Genomic DNA, 7,307 nt, shown 5'->3' on the forward strand with positions numbered 1-7,307 from the left:
GTTTGTGTGTTTTGCAGAAGTGACTTTTCTCGTCACGGAGGTGAAGCCTTCATTAACACGGAAGACTGATTTCCTCCAGCTGATAATCAACGATGCAAAAGTCCTGTAATTGAATTATTGGCTAAAGTTATCAGCCTGCAGTTGTTGGAGCGTGCACGAGCTTTGGAACGCCGCTAAATATAAATTTAATTTACTGTTATTATATCATCATCATCATCATCATCAGCAGCAGCAGCAGCAGCAGCATGCTCACATTACTGCGCTCGCATAAAGCAGAGCTGCTTCTCCAACACTTCACTAAAATATTTACCTGAGCAGAGCACAGAGGCTCCAAACACTCACAATTACATTTACAACTCCAGCTTCTTCTCTACAGAGCCGAATTACTGCAACACTCGTTTATCAGAGTCTCTCTCTCTCTCTCTCTCTCTCTGTACAGAATAAAACTTTTGTCCAACACACCCCACATGCTCCTGTTTAATGCATGATTAAGGTTCAGGTGGAAGTTCCACTCTGTTGAAGGTTCTGTCCAGCTCTAGAGCATTTAAAGGTTCTAATTTTAAGACTGCAGAAAAAACTCTTTTTAATTCCACCTCTTGTATTTGCTCCAGCATAACCTCTGAAACTTCAGTTCTAAAGGTTCTAAATTGTGTAAAGGAAATCCATTTGAGCGGCGCTCCACCTCCCGACTCCACCACTCTGAAGGTTTATTAGAGATGCTAAAAGTTCTTGGCTTCCCAAAAACTTGTAAAACTCCTTGGACTCCTTGGAAAAGGAGTTTTACAAAAGGAAAACTCTTCTACTGCAGAGCTTATGAAGAACCTTAGAGGGTTCCACCAGAGGAACATCCTCCGGGATCTTGGGTTCATTTGAGATGGTTCTAGTAGCAGGTCTGTCTGATGGAGAACCGCTCCAGCAGAGGAACTAATGTAGAACTTCCAGGTTGTAGACGTGTATAGCGGTGTATAGCCTGGTCCTGAGTGATGTATAGAATCAGCATGAAGATTCAGGTAGAAATTCACTAAATAGAGTTTTTTATAATGGAATTGAGTGATTGTTATATTTTAAGTTGTGTTTAGTTTAGTTTTTATACTATAACGTTAATTCAGGATGAAATCATCCTGCAGCTTCCTCCATGAATGTATTTTGAATATTTTACTAACATCTTTCATTTATTTATTTTATTGTCAGTGTTGTTTGACCCCGCCCACATCGAACCCTACCCTCGACCCTGTGAACGCTTCCTCCGACTCGTGCCTCGTGCACTGTTACAAATTCCCATCTGTGAGCTCGACTGTGGGATCATGTTGTCATATACAGTATGTTCATATCCCATAATTCCACACGAATGTCAGCGTCAGGTTTTCACGCCAGCGACGGAGTCACAGTTGTCACCAAAACACGAGACGCCGAACCCGAAGGAGGAAAAGAGAGCAGCAGTGTGAAGAAGCCTCTCCACTCGAACTGTTCGTCTGTTTCACTGTCGTCACGTCTCACCGAGAGCTCGCTGGTTCCCATGACAACTGCATTTCTCACCGCTCTGAGTAAGTGTGTGTGTGTGTGTGTGTGTAAAAAGAGCTGCAGTGCTTCTGTCATGTGAAGAGAGCATCAAAGAGCTCAGCTCTGAAATAAAGGTGTAGTGTAGAACAGAACAAACATCAACAACCACAAACCATCAGAAACCATCAGAAACCACTAACACCTCACTCTGATTCATAACTAATTCACACAGGATGTCATGAATCAGTCTCAATAACATCATACAGCTCAGAGTACAGAGATACTCACACACACACACACACACACATCAGTGTACAGAGATAAACACACACACACACACACACACAACAGTGTACAGAGATAAACACACACACACACACACATCAGTGTACAGAGATAAACACACACACACACATCAGTGTACAGAGATAAACACACACACACACACACACACAACAGTGTACAGAGATAAACACACACACACAACAGTGTACAGAGATAAACACACACACACACACACACACATCAGTGCACAGAGATAAACACACACACACACACACATCAGTGTACAGAGATAAACACACACACACACATCAGTGTACAGAGATAAACACACACACACACACACACACACACACAACAGTGTACAGAGATAAACACACACACACACACACACACACACACACATCAGTGTACAGAGATAAACACATACACACACACACACACAACAGTGTACAGAGATAAACACACACACACACACACACAACAGTGTACAGAGATAAACACACACACACACACACACACACACAACAGTGTACAGAGATAAACACACACACACACACACAACAGTGTACAGAGATAAACACACACACACACACAACAGTGTACAGAGATAAACACACACACACACACAACAGTGTACAGAGATAAACACACACACACACACACACACACAACAGTGTACAGAGATAAACACACACACACACACACACACACACAACAGTGTACAGAGTTAAACACACACACACACACACACACAACAGTGTACAGAGATAAACACACACACACACACAACAGTGTACAGAGATAAACACACACACACACACACAACAGTGTACAGAGATAAACACACACACACACACACAACAGTGTACAGAGATAAACACACACACACACACACAACAGTGTACAGAGATAAACACACACACACACACAACAGTGTACAGAGATAAACACACACACACACACACAACAGTGTACAGAGATAAACACACACACACACACACAACAGTGTACAGAAATAAACACACACACACACACACAACAGTGTACAGAGATAAACACACACACACACACAACAGTGTACAGAGATAAACACACACACACACACAACAGTGTACAGAGTTAAACACACACACACACACACACACAACAGTGTACAGAGATAAACACACACACACACATCAGTGTACAGAGATAAACACACACACACACATCAGTGTACAGAGTTAAACACACACACACACACAACAGTGTACAGAGATAAACACACACACACACACACACACATCAGTGTACAGAGATAAACACACACACACACACACACACACACACACACACAACAGTGTACAGAGATAAACACATACACACACACAACAGTGTACAGAGATAAACACACACACACACACACACATCAGTGTACAGAGATAAACACACACACACACACACACACAACAGTGTACAGAGATAAACACACACACACACACACACACAACAGTGTACAGAGATAAACACACACACACAACAGTGTACAGAGATAAACACACACACACACATCAGTGTACAGAGTTAAACACACACACATCAGTGTACAGAGATAAACACATACACACACACACACACAACAGTGTACAGAGATAAACACACACACACACACACACACAACAGTGTACAGAGATAAACACATACACACACACAACAGTGTACAGAGATAAACACACACACACACACACACATCAGTGTACAGAGATAAACACACACACACACACAACAGTGTACAGAGATAAACACACACACACAACAGTGTACAGAGATAAACACACACACACACATCAGTGTACAGAGTTAAACACACACACAACAGTGTACAGAGATAAACACACACACACACACACACAACAGTGTACAGAGATAAACACACACACACACACATCAGTGTACAGAGATAAACACACACACACACACACACATCAGTGTACAGAGATAAACACACACACACACACAACAGTGTACAGAGATAAACACACACACACAACAGTGTACAGAGATAAACACACACACACACATCAGTGTACAGAGTTAAACACACACACATCAGTGTACAGAGATAAACACACACACACACACAACAGTGTACAGAGATAAACACACACACACACACACACATCAGTGTACAGAGATAAACACACACACACACACAACAGTGTACAGAGATAAACACACACACACAACAGTGTACAGAGATAAACACACACACACACATCAGTGTACAGAGTTAAACACACACACAACAGTGTACAGAGATAACACACACACACACACACACACAGTGTACAGCAACATGTCACCAGATAACACACACACACACACACACAGTGTACAGCAACATGTCACCAGGTAACACACACACACACACACAGTGTACAGCAACATGTCACCAGGTAACACACACACACACACACACAGTGTACAGCAACATGTCACCAGGTAACACACACACACACACACACACAGTGTACAGAGATAAACACACACACACACACACACACAACAGTGTACAGAGTTAAACACACACACACACACACACAACAGTGTACAGAGATAAACACACACACACACACACAACAGTGTACAGAGATAAACACACACACACACACAACAGTGTACAGAGATAAACACACACACACACACAACAGTGTACAGAGATAAACACACACACACACACACACACACAACAGTGTACAGAGATAAACACACACACACACACACACACACACAACAGTGTACAGAGTTAAACACACACACACACACACACACAACAGTGTACAGAGATAAACACACACACACACACAACAGTGTACAGAGATAAACACACACACACACACACAACAGTGTACAGAGATAAACACACACACACACACACAACAGTGTACAGAGATAAACACACACACACACACACAACAGTGTACAGAGATAAACACACACACACACACAACAGTGTACAGAGATAAACACACACACACACACACAACAGTGTACAGAGATAAACACACACACACACACAACAGTGTACAGAGATAAACACACACACACACAACAGTGTACAGAGATAAACACACACACACACAACAGTGTACAGAGATAAACACACACACACACACACAACAGTGTACAGAGATAAACACACACACACACAACAGTGTACAGAGATAAACACACACACACAACAGTGTACAGAGATAAACACACACACACACACAACAGTGTACAGAGATAAACACACACACACACACACAACAGTGTACAGAGATAAACACACACACACACAACAGTGTACAGAGATAAACACACACACACACACACACACAACAGTGTACAGAGATAAACACACACACACACAACAGTGTACAGAGATAAACACACACACACACAACAGTGTACAGAGATAAACACACACACACACAACAGTGTACAGAGATAAACACACACACACACACACATCAGTGTACAGAGATAAACACACACACACACACACACATCAGTGTACAGAGATAAACACACACACACACACATCAGTGTACAGAGATAAACACACACACACACACACATCAGTGTACAGAGATAAACACACACACACAGCAGTGTACAGAGTTAAACACACACACACACACATCAGTGTACAGAGATAAACACACACACACACACACACACACACAACAGTGTACAGAGATAAACACACACACACACACACAACAGTGTACAGAGATAAACACACACACACACACACACACATCAGTGTACAGAGATAAACACACACACAACAGTGTACAGAGATAAACACACACACACACACACACACATCAGTGTACAGAGATAAACACACACACACACATCAGTGTACAGAGATAAACACACACACACACACACACATCAGTGTACAGAGATAAACACACACACACACATCAGTGTACAGAGATAAACACACACACACACACACACACACACATCAGTGTACAGAGATAAACACACACACACACACACATCAGTGTACAGAGATAAACACACACACACACATCAGTGTACAGAGATAAACACACACACACACACACACACACACATCAGTGTACAGAGATAAACACACACACACACACACATCAGTGTACAGAGATAAACACACACACACACATCAGTGTACAGAGTTAAACACACACACACACACACACACACACATCAGTGTACAGAGATAAACACACACACACACATCAGTGTACAGAGTTAAACACACACACACACACACACATCAGTGTACAGAGATAAACACACACACACACACACAACAGTGTACAGAGTTAAACACACACACACACACATCAGTGTACAGAGTTAAACACACACACACACACACACATCAGTGTACAGAGATAAACACACACACACACAACAGTGTACAGAGTTAAACACACACACACACACACATCAGTGTACAGAGTTAAACACACACACACACACATCAGTGTACAGAGATAAACACACACACACACACACACAACAGTGTACAGAGTTAAACACACACACACACACATCAGTGTACAGAGATAAACACACACACACACACACACACAACAGTGTACAGAGTTAAACACACACACACACACACACACAACAGTGTACAGAGATAAACACACACACACACACACAACAGTGTACAGAGATAAACACACACACACACACAACAGTGTACAGAGTTAAACACACACACACACACACACACAACAGTGTACAGAGATAAACACACACACACACACACAACAGTGTACAGAGATAAACACACACACACACACATCAGTGTACAGAGTTAAACACACACACACACACACACACACACACACACAACAGTGTACAGAGTTAAACACACACACACACACACACATCAGTGTACAGAGTTAAACACACACACACACACAACAGTGTACAGAGATAAACACACACACACACACATCAGTGTACAGAGTTAAACACACACACACACACACACACACATCAGTGTACAGAGATAAACACACACACACACACACACACAACAGTGTACAGAGTTAAACACACACACACACACACACACACACACAACAGTGTACAGAGATAAACACACACACACACACACATCAGTGTACAGAGATAAACACACACACACACACACACAACAGTGTACAGAGTTAAACACACACACACACACACACACATCAGTGTACAGAGATAAACACACACACACACACACACACACAACAGTGTACAGAGTTAAACACACACACACACACACACAACAGTGTACAGAGATAAACACACACACACACATCAGTGTACAGAGTTAAACACACACACACACACACACACACATCAGTGTACAGAGTTAAACACACACACACACAACAGTGTACAGAGATAAACACACACACACACACACAACAGTGTACAGAGATAAACACACACACACACACATCAGTGTACAGAGTTAAACACACACACACACA

The sequence above is a fragment of the Hemibagrus wyckioides genome, linkage group LG08, assembly GCF_019097595.1.
Source record: "Hemibagrus wyckioides isolate EC202008001 linkage group LG08, SWU_Hwy_1.0, whole genome shotgun sequence".
Classification (NCBI taxonomy): Eukaryota; Metazoa; Chordata; class Actinopteri; order Siluriformes; family Bagridae; genus Hemibagrus; species Hemibagrus wyckioides.